This window comes from Dermochelys coriacea, chromosome 2, assembly GCF_009764565.3.
Source record: "Dermochelys coriacea isolate rDerCor1 chromosome 2, rDerCor1.pri.v4, whole genome shotgun sequence".
In the NCBI taxonomy this organism is placed as follows: Eukaryota; Metazoa; Chordata; order Testudines; family Dermochelyidae; genus Dermochelys; species Dermochelys coriacea.
The window spans coordinates 40,553,784-40,580,502 of NC_050069.1; the positions used below are offsets into that span (position 1 = coordinate 40,553,784).

General features: G+C 42.4%; 1 protein-coding gene and 1 long non-coding RNA gene across 19 annotated transcripts in view; both read right to left on the reverse strand.

Annotated features, from left to right (window-relative positions):
* The window catches only part of VPS13B (vacuolar protein sorting 13 homolog B), a 921,736-nt gene that overhangs the window by 656,171 nt on the left and 238,846 nt on the right, over nt 1-26,719 (reverse strand). The gene's annotated exons all lie outside the window — the stretch shown is intronic.
* Nucleotides 9,070-20,837, reverse strand: LOC122458622. The gene is made up of 3 exons (XR_006278699.1): nt 20,827-20,837; nt 15,234-15,241; nt 9,070-9,298 (listed from the first exon to the last, which is right to left on the reverse strand). It is a non-coding gene; the product is annotated as an uncharacterized LOC122458622 (long non-coding RNA).

Consider the following 26,719-nt stretch of genomic DNA (forward strand, 5'->3'; position numbering starts at 1 on the left):
ATCTAAATTTACATGTTGTACAACAAGTTAAGGTGACAAAAGAGTTGGGAGAGGATGGAATAAGGGTAATAGCAATGAAGATTGTTATGGGATTGTTCTCTTTTAGGAATGTTCCTTTTATTGTTATCAAGATAAAATTTAATGTTTTTATTAGATTTTTAAGCATGCACTGAAATGTATTCAGAGGTTCAAATTTTATAAATAAACTATCTAAATGAATAAAAATGAATTTAATAAAGAAAAATAGTTGGTTCCTACTGTCAAGCATGGCGGAGACACTGCCTTTGTGAAGACCACCCCTCTTCTAAATATGTTGGCAAGCTGTACTTTATTGGAAACATTTTGGATATATGAAGAGATAGTAGCATAAAAATTTTCCCACTGGAAAAGTAGCTCCACACATCAAAACAGGTTTTATAAAAAGCTTTCTGAAGGAAAGATCAAGCACTTAGCAACTTGGTGATCACGGCCACCTAATCTAAATCCAATAGAAGGAATTCAGAGTTAACTAAAGAAACCAGTGGCAAAGATAAATTATAGCAAGAAATAACCTAAGATGCATTTTGTGAACACCTGGGAGGAACTGTCTCCCATTTGCAAGAAATATACAGAATGTTTGAAAGAGGCTTCAACATATAACACAGGGGTGGGCAAACTTTTTGGTCCGAGGGCCACATCAGGGTTCCAAAACTGTATGGAGGGTCGGGTAGGGAAGGTTGTGCCCCCCCAACAGCATGGCCCCCACCCCCTAACCGCCCCCTCCCACTACCTACCCCAACTGCCCCCCTCAGAACCCTCCACCCATCCAACCCCAGCTCCTTGTCCCCTAACCACTCCCAGTACCTACCCCCATCTAACCCCTACTGCTCCCTGTCCCGACTGCCCTCCCCAAACCCCCGACCCATCCAACCCGCCCTGCTCCCTGTCCCGATTGCCCCGACCCCTATCCACACCCACACCCCAAACTGCCCCCTGGGACCCCACCCCCCATCCGACCCTCCCTGCTCCCGTCCCCTGACTGCCCCAACCTCTGACAGGCCCCCCGGTACTCCCACACCCTATCCAACCCCCCCGTTCCCTGTCCTCTGCCCCCCCCGACCCTCTGCCCCATCGAATTGCCTCCTGCTCCCTGTCCCCTGAGTGCTCCCTGGGACCCCCTGCCTCTTATCCAACGCCCCAGACCCCTTACTATGCCGCTCAGAGCAGCACGTCTGGCAGCCATGCCACCTGGCCGGAGCCAGTCACACTGCCACACTGCCCTGCATAAGTGCGCTGCCCACACTGCAAGAAAGGCGGGACAGCAGGGGGTGAGCGTCCCCGGCTGGGAGCTCAGGGGCCTGGCAGGACAGTCCCAGAGGCCGGATGTGGCCCACAGGCTGTAGTTTGCCCACTTTTAGTATAACAAAAGCTAATGGTGTACACAATTTTAAACAGAATGAAAAAAATGTTCTCTTACTTTTCAGTATATTTAAACTTCTGTGAATTGCTCTGTCATGCCCCCAGTTATATGATCTCTTTACAAGTTCAATTAAACCTAGTAAACAGCAATATAAATATAGCATTATTATTTGTTTTGGTTTGGTTTTTTGTTTCTGTTTTTGCTCTAGCATCTTGTAACTTTGTTTGACAAACAACCTAAACAAAATTTCATGATGCAACTGTATCTCTGTAAGCGAGTTAAACTCCTGACTATCGACAGCCCAAAATGGATTGCAAAAAATAAATACAACTCTACCGCGATATAACGTAACCTGATATAACACGGTAAAGCAGCGCTCTGGGGGGCAGGGCTGCGCGGTCCGGCGGATCAGCGCATCAGCGTGTCTGGTTCCGACACACTGCTCTGAGCAGCGTGTTAAGGGTGCTGGGCTGGGGAGTTGCGTAAGGGGCAAAGAGTCTCGGGGGGCACTCAGGGGACAGGGAGCAACAGGGGTTGGATGGTTCAGAAGTTCTGGGGGCGGGGCGGTCAGGGGATGGGGAATGGGGGCATGGGATAGGGCGTGGGAGTCCCAGGGGGCCTGTCAGGGGGCGGGGGTGTGGATAGGGGTTGGGACAGTCAGGGGACAGGGAGCTTGGGGTTGGATAGGGGGATGGGGTCCTGGGGGTGATTGGGGCGGGGGGGGTGTCTCTGGAGGGGGCGGTCAGGGAACAAGGAGCAGGGGAGGTTAGATAGGGAGTGGGGTCTTGGGAGGGGTGGTTAGGAACGGGAGCTCTCTGGAGACAGTAGTCAGGGGACAAGGAGCTGGGGGGGGTTGGATGGGTTGGGGGTTCTGAGGGATCAGTCAGAGGGTGGGCAGTGACTATTAAAGGAAATGCTCGAGGCCAAAGCAAGTTCGATATAATGCAGTTTCACCTATAACACTAAGATTTTTTGGTTTCCGAGGACCACGTTATACCGGGATAGAGGTGTTTTCATCTTTGTTGGGGGTGAAAAGGAAGGGGAGGGGCAAGAAGGAATATCTTGAAAGAACATGCAGACCATGAAACAACAAAAGGATTGTGGGGCAGCACCTCTTTGAAGCTGTTCAGTGGTAGCATCTATCTTAACACCAGTTTATGTTGGCTCATTGCCCCTTAGTTGATTTTTTTGTTTATTCCAGTGGGATTAGACCTTTCTGGTACTGTGTGAAATAGGTTTTGATCCAAAGAAACTAACAACCATAGGTGCCAATTGCTCTACATTTTCAGATAACAGTGACTGGTGGTAATTATTAGAGCTGGCACATGGACAGAGGAGAACCAGCTGGCTTCTTCCCCCCATTCAGAAGCTGCCAGCAGTCAGATTGGTCCCCTGGTGCAGTGATGCAAAATGCACTTTACAGGCCATTGCAGCAATGCAGAGGACACAAGCCACTTTGCCTCCAGCCCTCACACTGCACTGGGAAGAAGTGCAGAGCTGACTCTGTGGCTCCCATGGAGGGCGCCTTGGTTTTTGAATATTCCCTTGGGGGCTTATGCAGCTATTTTGGAGCAATTTTGTGCCAGCTATGCTGACAAAAATAACTACAAAGCAACCTGAACCTAGACCATCATTTCTTACAGGGTAAATAACACTGTAGAGAAGCACTTCCACTGGGAAAGCTTTAATTACTTTAATGTCTTTAAGTGTGTAGAAGACAAAGTGGATGGTTTATCAATTAGACCTGAGAAAACTGAAGTTTTACAGAGACTTAAGATTTTTAAAACCATAAATTAACAGGAATAGACAGAGAACATAAGCTTGTCCACTGTCAAATGAAGAAAAATAGACTTCTTTTTAGAAGAAGGGTTTTTTTGAGAACAACGAACTAAACCTTTATAAGTTCTGGGGCTGCAAGAGAAAGCTAAAGTCCAGATCCTATTCTCAAAACTAAATTCAATCTTTTAAAAGACTGAAATGTACTAGATCCTAGACATTCCTATAAATGCCCAGATAGAGTTGAAATCACTGTTGAGTAAATGTCACAAAGCATTATTTTAAATCTTACATTAAATAAGGTTCAAGAACTTGAGAATGAGTCTACTGAGAGAGACATCTTAAAAGAAAAAGTAAAGCCCTAGTTCAATGCCTAAACTCCTTAGTTTACATTTTACAAGTTAGATAATACACAGAATGGGATTTTTACACTTCACATTACAGTGTTCTAAATATACCACAGTTGCAGACCTTTATTGCCAACAATATGCAATGAATTTGGAACAGACTCAAATGTAGGAAGCAACAGGCCATAAATGTATTCTCAGTAGTGAATATAAAGCTTTAGAACAGCAACTGGCAGATGCTCACTCTAAGCACCTACAATGAAAGAATACCCTTTAAAACTGGGAAGCATGAGACAACTTGTTGTAATGTAACTGGTGAGACAAAGTCTAAGGCCTGGTCTACACGGGGGAGGGGGGACGGAAATCGATCTAAGTAACGCAACTTCAGCTACGTGAATAACGTAGCTGAAGCCGACGTACTTAGATCTACTCACCGCGGTGTCTTCACTACGGTGAGTCGACTGCTGCCGCTCCCCCCGTCTACTCCGCCTGTCTCTCTCGCCCGGTGGAGTACCGGAGTCGATGGGAGAGCACTGGCAGCCGATTTATCGCGTCTAGACTAGACGCGATAAATCAATCCCCACTGGATCGATCACTGCCCACCGATCCAGCGGGTAATATAGACATACCCTAATTTAGGCTTAAAATAATTGATCAAGGAAAGTGCAAATTTCAGTACAGAAACATTTCAGGAAAGGACAGGAAAGTGATATAATTAATATAACTAGTGTTAGAAAAACTTATAATTTCCTCCATCTACTGATTGTGAAAAATGTAAGGGTGCTTAATAAGGAACGTTTATTTGTATCCTCAAAATGTGGTTTATGTATTGGATTTCTTGAGATGGCATTTTGGAATGTCAGAGGGGAACACAAAGCGATAGCAAGCCAGCAAGGCTGAATGAATCTAACTGCCAAACAATTAACAGCCATCATGGAGGCATTTTCTTAAATGGCCAAGCTGGTCAATTGGGAAAAAAACAGCCTGAGGCAGAAAGAAGACTTCACACCCAGGCCCTGTAACAAAGACCACTGAGTAATATTGAAATTCCGCTCAGGCATACATAGCATCTTTCAGAAAAGGCTGTTTCCCTGAGAAAAATGGGAACAGATGGATAGACACACGGAGACAAAGCCTGGCCCCAGGAGCTCCTTGACTTCCTAACGAAGTGTAAGAAAGATCTGTTCTTTTTCTGAAACTCTAGAAGGAAGCCCACCTAACTTAGCTTGAAGTGAAAGTGTGTGTGTGTGTGTGTGTAGGCTGTTAATTGTTTTGAAATAATGTTCTCTAATGCTTTGTTCCATTTGCTAATAAACATACTTGTTTTATCTGTATCTCTGGTCACAGGACTCCAAAGAGAGAATCAAGCAGATGACTGAAACTGTCAGGTTTGTATGATGGTTAGCATTTGACACAGATGGGAAGTTGTACCCAGATCCCAGTATAAGAATGGAAGAATTGTGAGATTTTAATCTCCTGATGGGTAAAGGCACGAAGTCAACACATGTGGGGGTGAACTCAGAGAAACCAGAAAAAGGACAGTCTCATAACCATAATTGTGCACTGTTGGATTTCTTTAACATTCCTCCGAATCATTAGATACTGGCCACCGTCAGAGAGAGAATACAGATAGATGAACCAGTGGTCTGAGTCACTAAGACAATTTTTATTTTCATACAATGTTAAAAGAATTAATTTAAACATCTAAACTAGTTTAAACGTCTTAAAACAATGACATTTTTCACCTTCCAATGGAATGACAAGGCTGACTGACAAAAACTAAGGACTCTCATTTCTTCCCCTCTTGTTAATTTACAAGCTACAACTGATGAATTTGAGGAGTCCCCAGAAAACAATCATGGCCCTTATGATTCTTAACTGTAAAACAATTCTATAGAACTCACTCAGAGCTGCATTTCCCCTGAACCATCTTTCCATGCCCTACACATTCACCTTACTCTACCCTTAAAAAAAAAAAAAAAAAAAAACAGGAAAAGGCTCAACTGTTAGAAAAGCCCAACAAAAAATCTGAAAGCACCTCCCCTCCCCCACCAAAAGGTAAGAGATCTGAAGCCTGCTCACAGGAGAATTTTATCCTAAGAGTTGTAAGTAGGGTCTGAATGAATGCTTCCCTAACTGCTAGCTGAGAGGGGGAGAGACTTTGGGTGTGTTTATGTAAATACAGTTTGTTCCTGCTCTGCTTAGATATTCAGCACATAGAACAGTGACAAAGTAATTAATTTTGGCTGGTGTTGGGTACAAATCACATTAGTACTGAATGCAGGAGTAGTGAAATGTTGTTACCAAAATGTTGTAATTATTGTAGGAATACAAGGAAGCAGGACTGTGCTTAACCTGTCCCAAATGAGGGGGGTCACCTTCAGCTGAAAGGTCCTCATTAAGCCAGGGGCTCAAATGCCAGGGCCCTGTGAAAGTAAGGGGAGGGAACAGGTGTCTCAACTAGGAAGCTGCAAACCCTCACCAAGGGTCCTCCCTGGACTGGTTTAACCTGTTCCTCCCCACTGTTTAAAGAAAGAGCTAAATGGGCTTCATTAGGAGCTTCTTTGTTATTTTAAATGCTCAATCAAAGTTAAAAATCAGTTGGGATGGGACTGTGTTCTACTCAGAGCTGACAATCACTGAGAGATGAAATTCCTTGAGATGAGGCAGTGTTTTTGCCCAGCCTGCAAAGAACTGAAAATCATTACGAGACTGATGTACAGAGGTCACAGCAGAGAGACAGGTGGCAGCAGAAGGTGATTGACAGTTGGCTGGCGAATGAGCAGCTGGGGGGGCAGCCAGGTGGCACAGCAAGCGGCTGGCGGGGCGGCCGGCAGAGAGGGCCCATAGAGCAAGCAATGTGCCTCCTTACCTCCATTCAGGGTGAGAGGTGAAATCTGCAGATACACCTCTGAACTCTGGGTCTGCACTAACCAAGGACAGCAACTGTGAGTGGGGTGCAGAGAAGGGATGGGCACGTTAAAGGGATTTTTGGGTTGCTGGACTTAAGAATCTGAGGGGAAAAGGACACTGCCCAATTTACTTTGCTCATGGTTTATGTTTATAAATCCTGTTTGCTGTGTTTTCCCAAATTAATAATGAGTTACTTCTTTCCTTTTATTAAACGTTTCTTTTCTGCACTCAGACTGTGCTTGCGAGTGGGGAAATAATGCCTCTCAGACCTACCCATGGTGTGTAATTTTCCCAGATTACTGGGTGGGGGCTTGAGCCAGTTCTGTGTTGTATCAATGGAAAGGAACCCCTAGATATTGAACCCAGCCCTGGTTGCGGCTGGCTCTGCTTGGCAGAAGGGTTACTGAGTGATGCTTATTTTGTCCAAGTTCTGCTCCCATTTGGCTTAGGTGCATAAAAAGAACTGTTGCAGGGTTGAAAGCTAGAAGAAGCACAAGGGAAAACCTCAGTACAGGATACAAGGAAAAAAAGCAGCTCATAAAAGGGGCAAGGCTGTAGAGAATAGAATCCCCAGACTGGTAACGTTATTTTATCAGCCTTTACAGACAGATAGGCTGGATCCCCAGGTGATTAAGATTCCAGGTGGAGGTCAGAGAGCTTTTCTGTTTAAGAATCAGAACACTGTCCCCAATGAGTCAGTAACTGAGACAGGGAATTACTATCACCCTCTATCCCTTCTTCCTGAGGTGGGCTCCTACAGCTGCTATAAACTAGGCATTGGCTCTGGGGAATGAAAGACCAAAGTGAAAAGTACAGGACTGGAGAACCAGTTCTTGAGACTGACCTGGAAGTAATGGCAGTGCTAGAAAGCAATTGATATAATCAGATCAAGTGGGTCTCTATAACAATAGTTAACCATGCTGACTCCAAATATGAAAGTCTTTACGGACTTTTTTTTTTTTAACCATTTCATAAACCGGATGGGATGACTCACCTTCCCATGGACCAATTCTTAGATAAGTCAAGTAGAAACTCAAAAACCATTCATCTAAGAGGAACAAATGTTACTAGCCCTGCAGCAGAGAGGATGGATTGCCTTTAAAATTCTAGGCCTTCTTTCTCCCAAGAGAAAAGAGAACATAATATATTGGGTATGGATGAGTGAGGAGAGCTATAGCAAATCTACCAGTGACAATGGGAAATACCCAGGAATTGGTTTTGAAAATAAGACAAGTAGCCCTGAAAAGCTATTAGTTCAGGGAGAAGAGGAGGAATTCAGAACTTCCCGCTTCAAAATACCTCCAAGGAATAAGAACAAGAGGGATTCTTTCTCCGGCTGTTCCACTGCTATTTTTCCATCTTAGAGAGCGCTTTGGTTTTTAGAGACTACTTCTTGGATGGGGAATCTTTTGTAAGACCAAATCTTTAGTTATTTAAAAGTATATTCATTTAACCCTAATTTTCAAGAGCATTTAACATTATATGTTAAATATGTGGCACTTGCCAGATGGTTTTTACTTTAACTATTCAACAGCATGTGATGAGTTAATGTCAATAGAATATGATTCACTCAAGAGAAGATCAAAGCCAACTCTGTAAATAACTCACTGTTACTAACTAAGGAAAACTAGAACAGAGAGAGCAGCCAACAAGTGGAGAGAGGAAACATCAGAAATGAGGATGTCCAAGAAAAGAGAAGGCAAGGTAGTAGGATGTCCCTGGGATCAGGTGCAGCAGCCAGAAGTAAAAAAAGAAGGTTAAGGATTAAATGCAGCAGGGAACAGGAAGCACAGTCACCATAACAAAGAGGAGAGTTAAGGATTGGATTTGTGTCTCATGCTGCCCCCAAAACAAAGGAAAAACACCAAGCCAGAGACAGAAAAAAGGGTAAGACACTTTTGATATGATCTGCAGCCCTCATGATATAGTCTCAAAAGAGAGAAGCTAAGTAAGTTAAGGCTAGGGACAGTAATTATTTAGGAGGCTTCCAAAGTTGTTTCAGCAAATAGTGTTGATGACATCCTCCCTCTGAATCAGTACTATGCCAGTTCCACATCAAGTTGTTAAAGGATGCTGGGCAGATGTAGAGATCATCTTTTTGGTCAGACAAAGCTCAGGTGTTGACTACTTGTGGTCTTTCTACTTGGAACCCACTGATATTGCTTGCAATTCTTATTTGATATTATACCACACAACAACACCCACAGAGGGCGTTCAACCTTTCTCGTTTGTTTGAAAAGTGTTACAGCAACACATCAAAGTGGAGAGAATTCTAGGGGACAGTAACTCCTCACTTAAATACGTCCCAGTTAACGTTGTTTCGTTGTTACATTGCTGATCAATTAGGGAACATGCTCGTTTAAAGCTGTGCAATGCTCCCTTATAACGTCGTTTGGCAGCCACCTGCTTTGTCCACTCCTTGCAGGAAGAGCAGCCCGTTGCAGCTAGCTGGTGGGGGCTTGGAACCAGGGTGGACCGGCAGCCCCCCATCAGTTCCCCGCTCCCCTATGTTCCCTGTGCAGTAGCCGCCAAGCAGGCTATCAATTGCCAGCAGTTCAGCTGTCCCTCCCCCCACTGCCACGTGCTGCTCTCCAGAGCCTCCTGCGTGGGGGGGTGAGGGAGGGAAGAGAGGAGAAGGGGGGTAATGTCAGGATGTCCCCCTGCCCCCTGCTCCTGCCCTCCGCTTACCCCATCTCCATAGAGCAGGGGGCACACCATGACAGGGCTCAGGATGGAGGGAGCTTCCTGGCAGCAGTTGCTGCAGTCTCAGTTTGCTGATTAACTTAATAAGGTAGTGTACTTAAGCGTGGTGTCAGCGTACTTAAAGGGGAAATGCACATCTCTGTCTGCCATGCTGACTCCCCTCCCTCCATTCGTGCTGCCTTGTAGAATGTGAAGCTACATTAATGAGTTAACCCTTGAGGGCTCAGCCAATTGCTAGTTCATCATTTAGCAGTAAGGCATTCCCTGGGAAATATCCCACCCTCTGACTCCACCACCTCAACCAAGCTTCACAATCATCATTGCTGTGTACAGTATTAAATTGTTTGTTTAAAACTTATACAGTGCATGTGTGTCTCATAAATATAAAGGGAAGGGTAATCACCTTTAAATCCCTCCTGGCCAGAGGCAAAACCCTTTCACCTGTAAAGGGTTAAGAAGCTAAGCTAACCTCGCTGGCACCTGACCAAAACGACCAATGAGGAGACAAACTGGAGCTGGGGGTGGGGACAAAGGGTCTGTCTGTGTGATGCTTTTGCCGGGAACAGATCAGGAATGTAGCTCAGAACTCCTGTAAAAAGTTAGTAAGTAACCTAGCTAGAAATGTGTTAGATTTCCTTTTGTTTAATGGCTGGTAAAATAGGCTGTGCTGAATGGAATGTATATTCCTGTTTTTGTGTCTTTTTGTACCTTAAGATTTTGCCTAGAGGGATTCTCTATGTTTTGAATCTGATTACCCTGTACGGTATTTACCATCCTGATTTTACAGAGGTGATTCTTTTACCTTTTCTTTAATTAAAATTCTTCTTTTAAGAACCTGATTGTTTTTTCATTGTTCTTAAGATCCAAGGGTTTGGGTCTGTGTTCACCTGTACAAATTGGTGAGGATTTTTATCAAGCCTTCCCCAGGAAAGGGGGTGTAGGGCTTGGGGGAAGATGTCTCCAAGTTGGCTCTTTCCCTCTTCCTTGTTTAACACGCTTGGTGGTGGTGGCAGCACTAAGCTGCTAAGAATAAGCTTAGGGGGTCTTTCATGCAGGTCCCCACATCTGTACCCTAGAGTTCAAAGTGGGGAAGGAACCTTGATAATGTGTGTGTGTGTGTGTAGTCTTTTGTCTGGCAAAAAAATTTCCCTGGAACCTAACCCCCCCATTTACATTAATTCTTATGGGGAAATTGGATTCACTCAACATCATTTCGCTCAAAGTCGTATTTTTCAGGAACATAACTACAATGTTAAGCGAGGCGTTACCGTACATCTTTCCCAGAATATTCTCTATTGTGATGCCCCTACACTTCAGAGCAGAAGTACAAAGGGGCGTGCATATTTGTCAAGCCAAAGAGATGTCTGGGCAAAGCAACAAATCTTTGATTTCTCTCTTATTCTTTCTCCTCCTCAGATTTTATTTCACACAGACAGAAAAACTCTTCATTGAATAGCAGTAACCTATACTCCAGTAGAATGATAATCTCTTTTCCCCACTTAGTAACTTTCTCCCCATATAACATTACACGTTTGAGCAAACTGAAACTTTAAATGTTTCCTTTTAAAGTTTCTACCTATTGTTGCTTGCGGATATTGATTGCTGTACAGATTTTTTTTATATTTTTTACTGTTATGTTTCTAAATATTTCTATTACACACAAACCTTTATGAAAATACAAAACTAACATCATAAAACTATTTTCAATCAAACATTAGGTTTTGGAAAAATACTTTCTAGAAATCAGAACTCCCTCCTATCCTGGGACATCACAGAATAAATTATTCTGTGGTTCAGAATGAAAACTCAACCTCCCCCCCGCCACTGGCATGGTGGCCCTGAAAAATAAAGTATGCTACTTACTCATTATTGTTAATATTTATTGAAAATCCAACTGTAATGGGTTCCTCTTGGGGTGCCACTTGGAACTGAGGTACCACTGAGCCTTCCTGACTCACCAGCCTGGGCTCCCTTTCACATAGTGGTGCTGTGATAAGTTACCAAGCTCTCCAAGCTTGCTCTTTCACCAAAATTCACACAGATAGGGACACACCCTACTGCAGCTTCACACACAGATGGTGAGATCAGCTCCGCATGGAAAGGCTCAGCTAAGGCACCTCCCAGTTGCTAAGGCACGCATCCCCTCTGGAGTGCAAACCCCAAATTATATAGTCTTGCATGGCACAGGGAACTGTACAGCATAAGCTCATAAAATTTACCCCCATCCTCAATGTGGAAGAAGATATGCAACAGCTTTCTGCCCCAAGTATGAGTTCCATACTGGTTTTAGACAAAACAAAAACAAGTTTATTAACTACAAAAGGATAGATTTTAAGTGATTATAAGTGATAACTAAGAGATCAAAGCAATAAATAGTAAATAAACAAAACCACAAACTGAGCTTAATACACTAAATAGGTAGGATATGAATTAGCAAATTCTCTCCCTGAGTAATATACAAGCTAGCAGATTCTTAAGGCACAAACTGCCCTGGATTTTCCAAGTTTTCATACGCTAAAAATCCCTCTACTCTGGGATCAACACTTCCCAGCGTTCAGTCCTTGCCCCTCAGGTGTTTCCAGGTACGTTGTTGTAGGGAGAATTAGGTCCCATCATGATGTCATTGTCTCCCTTTTATATCTTCTTCCCACTTTCTGGAAAGCTCTTTTGCTGTGACCTGGGTCAAACAGTTCCCACTGTGTAGTGCTATCTATGAGAGGTTTCTATTGTACACAGTTCCTGGGGCAATTCTTGTTCTTGTGCGCATTTCCTCAATAAACCATTCACATTGTTTGGCCTTTTTACTGTTGTACCTGAAAGGCTGCTTGTGGGTGTTTTCAACCTCACAACATGTTTCAGTAACACATACATAGCCAAACTTCCTAACTTCACAAACTATGATAGCACATATAATCCAACAAGATATTAATGTCTACCAGATCAAGACTTTTACAATGATACCTCACAAGGCATACTTTGTACAAAACATATCCTAATAACATGACAGTGATGAATACTGGGGTGCCAGAGTGTCACACCAACTTCTGGTAATTAAATTATTTTATCTGACAGTCTTTCTACAGATTTTGGAAAATTCCTAGGACATAGTGGGCACTACTTTAAAAATAAAATTATGATGTGTTGCTCTATTGCAACATAAACCAACTTGATTTTTTTTCTTTATCGTTGCCTCAAAATATATTAAAATAAATATATAAAAAATATATAATATATTATATCTATTTATATAAACATGGTCATTACAATTTATCATCATCACGAAATTGACTAAACCTGAAATAAATTAAAAGGAAGACAGTATATTCCTGTATTGCTAGCACAGATCAAATATAATCATTCCTCAAATAGTCTACATATAAGAAGCTCACCACAAAATATCTACTCTAAGAAAACATCTTTTGCTCTATCATCAGTGAAATACAAAAATACCTTGCAATTTTCCTTACAATGGAAAAATACATTGCAAATAATATGTATTCATCAGTTAATGTGCCAGGTACTGTCATAATAGAAATTTTAAACAGTGCAGTACTTTGAATCTATTCACATGATTTCAGCATCCTGCAACTTTTACTTTGATCAAACAGACATATGTTTCATAGAATCATGAAATTCAAATCAAGCCCAAATATTATACTTAAACAGAAAATATGTTCCTACTGCATAAATATATGTTACATTATAAATGCACTTAATCTTAAACCAACCCATGTAGTTATGATTATGATAGTTACAAAGGATTACATGTAACTAATGTAACAAATATATCCTTAGTACAAGTCTCAAGGAAACGTCTCTGGTTTTTGTTCTAAATGTGTTGTGTTTTCTAGTTCACATTTCATTCACACCACAGAAGAAATGGTTACTTACTGTAATTGTTGTTCTTCAAGATGTGACTCAGTCATGTATCCCATTTAGGTGTGTGCACACCCAGCATACCATAGACAGAGAATTTTGCTTGTAGAGAGGCAGCGGTCGCGTCTTGTAATCAGAGCCCCTCCCCTGACGCCACCCTGACCCCCATCAGTTCCTTCACACCAAATGCTGAGAGACTAGACTCCGATGTAGAGGGAACAGAGGGTCGGTCATGGAATACAAGCCTACATCACATCTCAAAGAACCACTGTTACAGGAAGTAACCATATCTTCGTCTTTGAATAGATGCAACTGTGTATTCCATTTAGGTGACTCACAAGCACCATTCATAGGAGGCGAGGCGAGGCTCTGAACCTATTTAACAAGGACTTCAGGACTACCTTCCCAAAGTCTGCATCTGCTCTGGATGCTGCAGTAATGGCGTAATGGTTCGTAAAAGTATGCATCAATGACTATGTGGCAGCCCTGCAAATATTCAGTATTGAGATGTCACTTAAGAACGCTATTGTAGCTTGCACTCTCATAGAATGAGCTTGCACACATACAGGGATAGTCAAAGCTGTTTCGTACGCAATCTTGATGTAGGATGCTATCGTCTTAGAGATCGTCTATGATGAGACTATTGTGTCTTCATATGGTTTGCACAAACACAACACAAAGAGGTGAGGCGAAGCCCAAAAGGGTTTACTTTTATGCAGGTAAAAGACCAGACACCGCCTAACATCTAATGCATGAAGACACTGCTCCTCCAGAGATGATGGCAGTTCAGGAACAAATACAAACAAGTATGCCACGAGACCACTTTAGACACACATTTCAGGTGCAGCCGCAACATCACTGTCTTTGGAGAATTGCATGTAAAGGAGACACTGCCATCAAAGCCTGCAACTCCACACTCTTCTCACAGATGTGATCACCAAAAGGAATGCAGCTTTTTGACATAAGAGAGGAAAGGCACAGGATGCCAGAGGCTCAAACACAGGTCCCACCAGAGCTGACAAGACCATATTAATGTCCCACAAGGGAACCAGTTCCTACACTGATGGATGGGGATGAAGGATTCTTTTTAAGAATCTCACCACTATGGCACTGGAAAACACTGATCTTCCATGAATGGGTCAATGAAAAGGTGATATCGCCGCTAGATGCATTCTCAATTAGTTAAACATAAGGCCCAACTACTGAGGATGCAGCAAACACTCCAAGATGTCTTGGATACTAGCCAGAGTTAGCTGAATTCAATAGGCCAATGACCACATTGAAAAACACTTCCACTTTGCTGAGTAGGCCATCCTGGCAGAGGGCTTTCTACTCCTGAATAGGACTTGTCAAACAGCCACCAAACATTGCTCTTCCTCCTCATTCAACCATGGAAAAGCCGCACTGTGAGATGCAGGGAGCTGAGTGTGGGATGCAAAGTGCGACTTTGAGAGCAGGTCAGGATGGAGAGGAAGGGATATGGAAAGCTGAATCGACAACGCAAGAAACTCAGAAAAGCAACACTGCCTCAGCCATGCTGGGGCAATGAAGATCATCTTGGCCAGATTCATTTTCACCTTGAAAATGACCTGTGAAATTATTGGGATCAGAGGAAAACCATATAAGAGAGTCAACTGCCAGCTGAGGTGGAACGTGTCAGTCAGGAACCGCAGAATGAGGCCCCTCCAAGAGCAGAATACACAACATTTACAACTGTCCCTTGTAGCCAATAGGTCAATCGTCAGGATATCTCATGCTGCAAAGATGACTCGCAAAACACTGGGCTTCAGGGAGCATTCATGACTCTGGGAAAAATTCCTGCTGAAATGGTCTGAGAGATCAATCAGGACCCTCTTGAGTGGAGATCGTTTAAGAGCATAGGCTTACTGCAGGCGATGCAGGACTTGAAACCCGGAAACCAAGGCATGCCCCAGCATCGGGAAGGCAGACAACCCCGCAAGTTAAGTGTGGAGGCATCCAAGCTAAAACCTCAAACCGTTATTTACACTAAACTGTTATGAAAAAAACAGCAGGAGAAAATTGCCTAAGCAATAAAGGGTTCCAGCCAAACATCACATGTGGTAAGAAGGAACCAAAGGGGAACAGGGTTGGCATGGCCCTTTATACTGGCGCCACGTGCGCATGGCACCAGAGAGTACCAGAGTTGACTCAATGGATACTGATAGGGGAAAAATTTCCAGCAACTGCACTCAGAGTACACACACACCTATATGGGAATGGACACGTGCAAGCACTCTAAGAAGAATCCCAGTTGTGGATAAACTCAGTGAAAAGAGGTATAGGCACAGGAACATCAAATCTAAGGAGCATTTCAAGCTGAAGAAAAGAAAGACCAGGACAGCAAGAGTGGAGCTGGATTCACAGCCAAGTAAAGGAAAAGCTGATTCTTCTCTGAAGTGACACAGTAGTGACTGTAGAATAATCTCTTTTGTTTTTGCTAATAACAATGCACTTGGTACTAGCTGCACAGCATGTACAAGCTTACAAAGGTTAATGAATTAGTAAACTATAAATAATTATTATAAATAGTACGTCTTTGGCAATATTCTATATAATTTATAATCCTTGTAAAATATTTGTGTTTTTGCTTATAAAGTTCTAAAAATTTAAAATTGTCTTTCGTCTCTGCCTGCCTCTGCCTCTCCTCACAGTTAGCATAGCCTAGCCTAGTTGGGTCTTCACATGATAAGTACAGATTTAGTTTCTTCATTTACGGACAGGGAGGAGGTCATTCATTGAAGGAACAAGTGCTGCCTCTATACCATGACCAGATCTAAAATTACCTTGAGAGGGACCCAGAACACTGGCAGCTGACTTTTCATTAAAATTGATTTGTGCTAGTTTCTTGATGAACATGCTTAGACCAATGCTAGGAGCCTAGGTAACAATATGGAGGAACTAGAGCTAGTGGTGCAGGAAGTGAAACCAGATATTAGAGGGATAACAGAAACATGGTGGAATAGTAGTCATGACTGGACTACAGGTATTGAAGGGTATGTGCTCTTTAGGAAAGACAGAAACAAAGGTAAAGGTGGTGGAGTAGCATTGTATATCAATGATGAGGTAGAATGTAAAGAAATAAGAAGCGATGCAATGGATAAGACAGAGTCCGTCTGGGCAAAAATTACATTGGGGAAGATAACTAGTAAAGCCTCTCCTACGATAGTGCTTGGGGTATGCTATAGACCTCCGGGATCTAATTCAGATATGGATAGAGCCCTTTTTAATGTCTTTAATGAAGTAAATACTAATGGAAACTGCGTGATCATGGGAGACTTTTACTTCCCAGATATAGACTGGAGGACCAGTGCTAGTAATAATAATAGGGCTCAGATTTTCCTAGATGCGATAGCTGCTGGATTCCTTCATCAAGTAGTTGCTGAACCGACTAGAGGGGATGCCATTTTAGATTTAATTTTGGTGAGTAGCGAGGACCTCATAGAAGAAATGGTTGTAGGGGACAATCTTGGCTCAAGTGATCATGAGCTAATTCAGTTCAAACTAAATGGAAGGATTAACAAAAATAAATCTGCAACTAGAGTTTTTGATTTCAAAAGGGCTGACTTTCAAAAATTAAGGAAATTAGTTAGGGAAGTGGATTGGACTGAAGAACTTATGGATCTAAAGGTAGAGGAGGCCTGGGATTACTTTAAATCAAAACTGCAGAAGCTATCGGAAGCCTGTATCCCAAGAAAGGGGAAAAAAATTCATAGGAAGGAGTTGTAGACCAAGCTGGATGAGCAAGCATCTTAGAGAGGTGATTAAGAAGAAGCAGAAAGCATACAGGGAGTGGAAGATGGGAGGGATCAGCAAGGAAAGCTACCTAATTGAGGTCAGAACATATAGGGATAAAGTGAGACAGGCTAAAAGTCGCGTAGAGTTGGACCTTGCAAAGGGAATTAAAACCAATAGTAAAAGGTTCGATAGCCATATAAAGAAGAAGAAAACTAAGAAAGAAGAAGTGGGGCCTCTAAATACTGAGAATGGAGTGGAGGTCAAGGATAATCTAGGCATGGCCCAATATCTCAAAAAATACTTTGCCTCAGTCTTTAATAAGGCTAAAGAGGATTTATGGGATAATGGTAGCATGACAACTGGGAATGAGGATATGGAGGTAGATATTACCATATCTGAGGTAGAAGCGAAACTCAAACAGCTTAATGGGACTAAATCGGGGGGCCCAGATAATCTTCATCCAAGAATATTAAAGGAATTGGCACCTGAAATTGCCAGCCCATTAGCAAGAATTTTTAATGAATCTGTAAACTCAGGAGTAGTACCGAATGATTGGAGAATTGCTAATATAGTTCCTATTTTTAAGAAAGGAAAAAAAAGTGATCCGGGTAACTACAGGCCAGTTAGTTTGACATCTGTAGTATGCAAGGTCCTGGAAAAAATTTGGAAGGAGAAATTAGTTAAGGTCATTGAATTCAATGGTGAATGGGACAAAATACAACATGGTTTTACAAAAGGTAGATCGTGCCAAACCAACCTAATCTCCTTTTTTGAAAAGGTAACAGATTTTTTAGAGAAAGGAAATGCAGTGGATCTAATTTACCTAGATTTCAGTAAGGCATTTGATACCTTGCCACATGGGGAATTATTAGTTAAATTGGAGAAGATGGGGATCAATATGAACATCAAAAGGTGGATAAGGAATTGGTTAAAGGGGAGACTGCAACGGGTCCTACTGAAAGGAGAACTGTCAGGTTGGAGGGAGGTTACCAGTGGAGTTCCTCACGGATCGGTTTTGGGACCAATCTTATTTATTATTATTACTTATTTTTATTACTGACCTTGGCACAAAAAGTGGGAGTGTGCTAATAAAGTTTGCAGATGATACAAAGCTGGGAGGTATTGCCAGTTCAGAGAAGGATCGGGATATTATACAGGAGGATCTGGATGATCTTGTAAACTGGAGTAATAGTAATAGGATGAAATTTAATAGTGAGAAATGTAAGGTTATGCATTTAGGGATTAACAACAAGTATTTTAGTTATAAGTTGGGGATGCATCAATTAGAAGTAACAGAAGAGGAGAAGGACCTTGGAGTATTGGTTGATCATAGGATGACTATGAGCTGCCAATGTGATATGGCTGTGAAAAAAGCTAATGAGGTTTTGGGATGCATCAGGAGAGGCATTTCCAGTAGGGATAAGGAAGTTTTAGTACCGTTATACAAGGCACTGGTGAGACCTCACCTAGAATACTGTGTGCAGTTCTGGTTTCCCATGTTTAAAAAGGATGAATTCAAACTGGAGCAGGTACAGAGAAGGGCTACTAAGATGATCCAAGGAATGGAAAACTTGTCTTATGAAAGGAGACTTAAGGAGCTTGGCTTGTTTAGCCTAACTAAAAGAAGGTTGAGGGAAGATATGATTGCTCTCTACAAATATATCAGAGGGATAAATACAGGAGAGGGAGAGGAATTATTTCAGCTCAGCAGCAATGTGGACACAAGAACAAATGGGTATAAACTGGCCACCACGAAGTTTAGACTTGAAATCAGACGAAGGTTTTTAACCATCAGAGGAGTGAAGTTTTGGAATAGCCTTCCAAGGGAAGCAGTAGGGGCAAAAGATCTATCTGGTTTTAAGATTCTACTCGATAAGTTTATGGAGGAGATGGTATGATGGGATAATGGGATTTTGGTAAGTAATTGATCTTTAAATATTCAGGGTAAATAGGACTAATCCCCTGAGATGGGATATTAGATGGATGGGATCTGAGTTACTACAGAAAATTCTTTCCTGGGTATCTGGCTGGTGAATCTTGCCCATATGCTCAGGGTTTAGCTGATCGCCATATTTGGGGTCGGGAAGGAATTTTCCTCCAGGGCAGATTGGAGAGGCCCTGGCGGTTTTTCGCCTTACTCTGTAGCATGGGGCACGGGTCACTTGAGGGAGGCTTCTCTGCTCCTTGAAGTCTTTAAACCACGATTTGAGGACTTCAGTAGCTCAGACATAGGTGAGGTTTTTTGTAGGAGTGAGTGGGTGAGATTCTGTGTCCTGCGTTGTGCAGGAGGTCGGACTAGATGATCAGAATGGTCCCTTCTGACCTTAGTATCTATGAATCTATGAAAAGCAGAGATTAGACATTGGGCAGTAGTTTGAGCAATTACTCTCATTAAGTGATGGTTGGACTACTGTATGTATTAAGGTGGATGGCAAATTTTTCCCATTAAAGGAGATGTTAGTAATCACATTTAGTCATGATCCCAGCAGTCTCTTCTTTAAAAAAAAAATCGTATCCAGGAAGTCAGGGATCAAAGTCACATAGGTGGGGTGAATGCCATCAGTGCTTCCATGGCCGCTATTTCTCCAAATTAATCAAATTCTTAGAAAGAATATGATGTTGTCACTTGAATAGATATGTGGACAGGTAAGTATAGTGGTCAGTAGGTTTCTGGTATAGGGTGGTGTTTATGTGACCATCGCTTATTATCACAGTAGTGTCCAGGAAATGGACAGCTTGTGTGGACTGGTCCAGGCTGAGGTTGATGGTGGGATGGAAATTGTTGAAATCATGGTGGAATTCCTCAAGGACTTCTTTTCCATGGGTCCAGATGATGAAGATGTCATCAATGTAGCACAAATAGAGTAGGGGCATTAGGGGACGAGAGCTAAGGAAGCATTGTTCTAAGTCAGCCATAAAAATGTTGACATACTGTGGGGCCATGCGGTACCCGTAGCAGTGCTGCTGACTTGAAGGTCCAACCGCATTTGCTCCAATCCCTCAGACAGAGTACCCAGAAGCCACTAGCCGTCACCTTTAGCCCCCAACTAAAACCTCTCCAGCGCATCATCAAAGATCTACAACCTATCCTGAAAGACGATCCCTCACTCTCACGGATCTTGGGAGACAGACCAGTCCTCACTTACAGACAACCTGTAAGCAAATACTCACCAACAAAAACCACACAACAAAAACACTAACCCAGTAACCTATCCTTGCAACAAAGCCCGATGCCAACTCTGTCCACATATCTATTCAAGTGACACTATCATAGGACCTAATCACATCAGCCACGCCATCAGGGGCTCGTTCACCTGCACATCTACTAATGTGATATATGCCATCATGTGCCAGCAATGCCGCTCTGCCATGTACATTGGCCAAACCGGACAGACTCTATAGAAAAGAATAAATGGACACAAATCTTACATCAGGAATCATAATTTTCAAAAACCAGTAGGAGAACACTTCAACCTCTCTGGTCACTTAGTAACAGACTTAAAGGTGGCAATTTTGCAAGAGAAAAGCTTCAAGAACAGACTCCAACGAGAAACTGCTGAACTAGAATTAATTTGCAAACTAGATACCATTAACTTGGGCTTGAATAGAGAATGGGAGTGGCTGGATCATTACACAAATTTAATCTATTTGCCCATGTTAAGTATCCTCACACCTTCTTGTCAATTGTCTGAAATGGGCCATCTTGATTATCACTACAAAAGTTTTTTTTCTCCTGCTGATAATAGCTCATCTTAATTAATTAGCCTCTTTGAGTTGGTATGGCAACTTCCACCTTTTCATGTTCTCTGTATGTATATATATATTTTCTTACTACATGTTCCATTCTATGCATCTGATGAAGTGGGTTGTAGCCCACGAAAGCTTATGTTCAAATAAATTTGTTAGTCTCCAAGGTGCCACGAGTACTCGTGTTCTTTTTGCAGATACAGACTAACACAGCTACTCAAACAACTTTTTAGAGTAAGCCCTGTCTTTGGGTTGTTATTCTTGGTAGCCCAGCACTGTACATACAGGAGTTTATGTTATCCTAAAAACACACACACTCAAGGCTAAACTGTGCCTTCTACAACTGTATAACTCTATTCAAGTTAAAGGCAATGGTATTAATCCAGTAATGCTTGTCTTTTAGGCCAAAAGCTAATCATCCTTTCCTTTTCCATGTGTGACAGGGTGTACCAGCCTTTGTGGCCACTTGCTGGAGGCCCTGCAGTCCTACCTGAGCCCCTCCCAGGAAAGGAGCAGCAAAGGTGGTTCTTCCAGGCCTGCTGAGGGGGTGGCATAGAAGCAGCCAATCAGAGCCCAGCAGGCTCAGATTAAAAAAAACCTGCTGGATCTGAGCAGTGCAGTTCCTGGCTGGGACTAGATGGAAAGGAAGGGTGCTTTGTTGTGGCCAAAGGAGCTTAACGGGCTGTCTTTACTGGGGCTGGGAGAGAGGCTTGAGAACTGTAACCTTAAGTAAAGGATGAAAGGAAAGGGACGAGGTGGGAAGAAGCCCAGGGAGAACAGCAGCAACCAGTCAAAGAAAACAATACGTGACTGCTGTTCATAGGGTCCCTGGATTAGGACCCGGAATAGTGGGCAGGCCCGGGTTCACCCACTGGCTACGGGGAAAATGGCCTAAACCCCAAGCAAAGGTTTGGCTTAAAAAGGGCCCAGGCATTGGCCTGAAGACCTTGGTGAGGGCAGATAGTTCTGTTGGACTTTTGCTATCCTGGAAGGGTTAATCCATATTGATGGTGTAACTTGGCCAGAGGGTTGAGCAACTGAAGACCTGCCTAGTGAGGTTGGCAACCTTCAGGGGGCATCAGGAGCAGAAAAAAAAGATTGCAACACCACACTCAGCCAATAGGGAGTCACTCAGGAGATGAGTGCCTCCCATGACACCATGTTACTGACTTTTTATTGATTCCTTTTCATTGTTTGTTTATTTCCTTTCATTGAGAGCCCCCATTTTTTGAATTTTCAGCAAATGTGACCATTTCATTTATAGTCAAAAAAGTAGATTAAAAATTATTTTAAGAGATGTTTGGTTTTTCTTTTTTCCCCTATCAAGTTTACAGGGTGGAGTTAAGGTTGTTTGAATGCCTTAATTGTACATTTCCTTACTGTTTATTTTACTGTTTGTAACATTCTTTAATTTTGTCTTTGAATTTTTATTTATGTTAACAAAACTTAAAACTATAAAAGTCTTTAATGTACATATTTTGACTGAGCAACATGAATTTCAACAAAATTAATAAGAAAAGTCTGAAACTGTTAATTGAAATTGTTTAACCACTGTGCTCTATACACACATTTCATGTTAGTTCCTTTTTTTTCCCCTTTTCTTTTCTTTTTTTTTTTTAATTTTTTTTAATTTATCATCAGTGCTGGGTCATTCCATAACCCTGATGTATTAGGAAGATTTCTCTAAGACACTAGAAGCTTCTCCACAACCGAGATACCAATGGTGATTGTAAGAATAACACACTGTCACACTCATGCTGAGATCAATGTTATCTCTGCAGTGCACCCACACCTTCATGTTTTAAAAATATTCTTCAAGGTAAGTCTTCATCATAACAATTAAAGGTGATATGATCATATATATGCCAACCAATTAACATATCTGAATAAACCATAATTTGATCCTGAGCTATATTTCGAAACTCTCTGCTGATCAGTTTCTACCTAATTTCAAATGTACTACTTTCACAGAAGTGAACTGTATATAAAAAACAGTATTATTTATGCATTGTATGCAGAAACCTACATAATGCATCAGAACACATGTGGGTACAATCATCCATGAAAGACAGCAAAATATTTATACTGTGCAAGTTTCATACAGCTGTGCTCTGCCACTCCCAAGCAATTACTCAAGAGAATGCACTCGTGCACTTTGATTTTAAACAGAAATTCTAACTCACAGTCCTCAAAATGAATGCCAACCTTGGCCACGTTATGTGGAACAAACAGAGATTCAAAGCCAGTGCGTTGCAAGGAAACGATTACAGCTCAACAACCTGCATTACAACTGAGCTTAGAAATGCAGAGCGGGAAAGTAGTTTTAAAACAGGGGCATTAGAAAGCAAATCACTATGTTTCAATCTTTTTCCTAAGTGGTTAAAGAACTATGCAGCAACTCCAAAATTCTTTTTATATGTACACCTGGGAAGAATACTGAATCCTGTTACTTTCCTCAGCGCTACCCTGATGTGGTTTAGACCAGATGTTTAAATGTTACAGTATGCACATTTTCTTCTCTTCTTCCCAGGCAAAAGCAAAATAAGAGGAATATTTGACTTCACTCCACAAGAGACCTATTTAATAGTTTGGCGGTTATGTAAGTAAAGGTAGCTTGGCTAAGTCAATGTTGACGACATATAGAACGACATGATCCTAATGAGTTGGAAAATATTGGCTCTCATGAGATTCAACCAGATGCTACTGCGTTGAGAAAGCTACTGTATTATTGAATTTCATTTTTATGAGGTAAAATTTATTATTCAACCATTAAGGTATCCCACATGAAATCTTGCATAAAATAGTTTTACAGTTACTTTCTGGAAAGTAGATTTTATTTTAACTTTAAGACATCATTTACATGAGGGATTCCAATGCCTATTTGATCGCCTTCAGAGAAATTTAAGGTCTGCAAGCAATTTTCCCAAATATGCCAGATTAATGGACCTGGACTGTCAACAAAATAATGAACTACCTGAATAGGACAAGGAAAAAGTGGTAGCAAGTTCCAGTTTTCCAGAGCAAAGTAAAGCCATATGTGCCTGTGTATGTGTTTTCTTGGCAGGTTGATAAGCTTAGAAACTAAGTGGTTTAGGTACACACTAACAGAAAAAATATAGAACAATAACTCCAAAGGATTAATAATATTACGGTTCTTTAAAGAAATTACTGCTTTGCAATGTTTCACTATTTGCTATATTTGTATGTTTATAATCGAGAGTGATAATAAATAACATTTTCTTGTTTGAATTTACTGTAATGACCAATACTCACTGTACATATGCAGAGAACAGGAACATTTCAGACCCAAGTTTCCTTTCCCATTGAAAAGTCATGAATTATAAAATACGCCTGCCACATTATTGGGATAGTATGTTAACTAAAATGTGTATTTAGTATACTACTACTAATGCTTACATATTGTAATAGAAAATATTTTGGAAAAAACACGAGGCAGCCCTAATCTAAAGAGAAGAGCATGAAGTTGAGACACCTTATTTCTAATTCCTTTTATCAGTTTTAAATTTATTGCCGTTCCAATTTCATTGCATGTCCACCTTGTTCTCAATTTATGAAAAATAGTAAATATATCATACCTCAAGGGGGTGTTTGACCATGTAGCTTAGAATGACGTGCAGTGTCCAGAGTGCCTTCATCCTTTACCCTGGGGTTGACTAGGCAGAGGACCTGGAACAAGACTTTACATCATGGGAAGTAGAGGCCAGACTTATGAAGACCAAAAAAAACCAGCCCCAGGAAAAGATGACATTCACTACAACTTTCTGAAAAAACGAGATCCTGGTTGCCTGCTACTAACTGCCATTTTCAACAAATGCAAACAGTTCCACCGTACTCTCAGCTCCTGGAAGAAATCTATGATGGTGCTCGTCTACAAGAAAGGCAAGCAAGACAACCCCAACACCCAGAGACACACCTCTCTGTTCCACCATGTACAAACTGTATGCCAGCTGCCTCGTGGCTAGGATCACAAACTGGTTGGTAAACGGAGGAGCCATCAGATCCATCCAGAAAGACTTCATGTCATGCAAAGGCTGCTATGAACACAACTTTGTCCTTCAGATTGCCATCCACATAGCCAGGAGGGCATGCAGGAAATGTGCCATAGCATGACTCAACCTGGCCAATGCTTTTGGATCAATGCCCCAGCAGAACGTTTTCGACACACTGTGGGAGTTCGGGATGCCTGAAAACTTTCTCCAACTGGTCCAGAACTGTATGAAGACTGCACCACCACCATCCGCTCCATGGAAGGAGAGATGCCCAAAATTCCTATCTGTAGCGGTGTGAAGCAAGGCTGTCCTCTGAGCCCCATTGTTTTCAACTTACCCATAGAGCTGCTCTTTCAAGCTATCTCCAGCGGTCTATGCAGTTTCCATCTATGACAACAGAGTGAATATCCTGGCTTACACAGATTCATAGATACTAAGGTCAGAAGGGACCATTCTGATCATCTAGTCCGACCTCCTGCACAGCACAGGCCACAGAATCTCACCCACCCACTCCTATGAAAAACCTCACCCATGTCTGAGCTATTGAAGTCCTTAAATCATGATTTAAAGACTTCAAGGAGCAGAGAAGCCTCCCTCAAGTCAACCATGCCCCATGCTACAGAGGAAGGCGAAAAACCTCCAGGGCCTCTCCAATCTGCCCTGGAGGAAAATTCCTTCCCGACCCCAAATATGGCAATCAGCTAAACCCTGAGCATATGGGCAAGATTCACCAGCCAGATACCCAGGAAAGAATTTTCTATAGTAACTCAGATCCCAGCCATCTAATATCCCATCTCAGGGGATTTGGCCTATTTACCCTGAATATTGAAAGATCAATTACTTACCAAAATCCCATTATCTCATCATACCATCTCCTCCATAAACTTATCGAGTAGAATCTTAAAGCCAGATAGATCTTTTGCCCCCACTGCTTCCCTTGGAAGGCTATTCCAAAACTTCACTCCTCTGATGGTTAAAAACCTTCGTCTGATTTCAAGTCTAAACTTCGTGGTGGCCAGTTTATACCCATTTGTTCTTGTGTCCACATTGGTGCTGAGCTGAAATAATTCCTCTCCCTCTCCTGTATTTATCCCTCTGATATATTTATAGAGAGCAATCATATCTCCCCTCAACCTTCTTTTAGTTAGGCTAAACCTTCTTTTAGTTAGGCTAAACTAAACAGATGATCTGGTTCTGATCGCAGACAACCCCCAGAGTCTCCAACAAATGCTTGACATCACCAGCCAGGGTGCCAGCAGGATGGGACTCTGCTTCAATGCCAGGAAGTGTACATCCCTGCATATCGATGGCAGTAGAAGGGATTTGGCCCAGATAATGTCATCCCAGATCCAGGGCAAACCCATGATCTTCCTCGAGGACGGGTAAGCGTACCAACATCTCAGCACGCCAACGGGTTTCTGGTTCCAGCAGACACCTGAGGATACCATTGTGGAGATCCTACCAGATGTGGCCAGGATCGACTCCTCCCTACTGGCATCATGGCAGAAGATCAACGCCTTGAACACATTCCTAATCCCCTGTATCTCATTCGTCCTGAGGGGATCTGCCATGGTGAAGGTACCTCTTAACAAGGCAGACAACACCATCAGGCATCTGGTGAAGAAGAGGATGTTTCTTCCCCAGAGGGCCAGCAATGAACTGGTGTACATGTCGCTCAGGCAGGGCAGCCCCAATGTCCCTCGAATAGGAGATCTGTGCAACGTTGCTGTGATCACTCATGCCTTCTGACGTGCCCGGACGCCATGGTGAAGAACATCGCGGAGAGTGCCCTGCAGGATGCCATCAAGAAGTGAATCATCAGGACCCTCTCCAACTACCTACCTGAGCAGCTCGCTGGAAGGTGAATTTGGAAGAGAGGGGGGAGACTTTGCTTTGCTCTGGACTTGTGCCCGCAATGCTACGCGATGACTAGAGAAGTGTATCAACTGCCACTGGATGTGGTGTGAGGAACAGGAGCTGGGAGTCCTGGTGCCACAGGTGAAGAACACGGAGTGCACCATCATCACTCCGAGAGCCAGAACCAAGCTGGAGAGGACCCTAAAGGATGCCAATACATGGAAAACCTGAAGCATAAGCCAGACCAGGACCAGGACCAGGACCAGGTCTTCAAAGTGACGTGCAAGTGGGACACCAGTAACCGCTTCTTCCCCAGGGGCAGCTTCACCTGATTT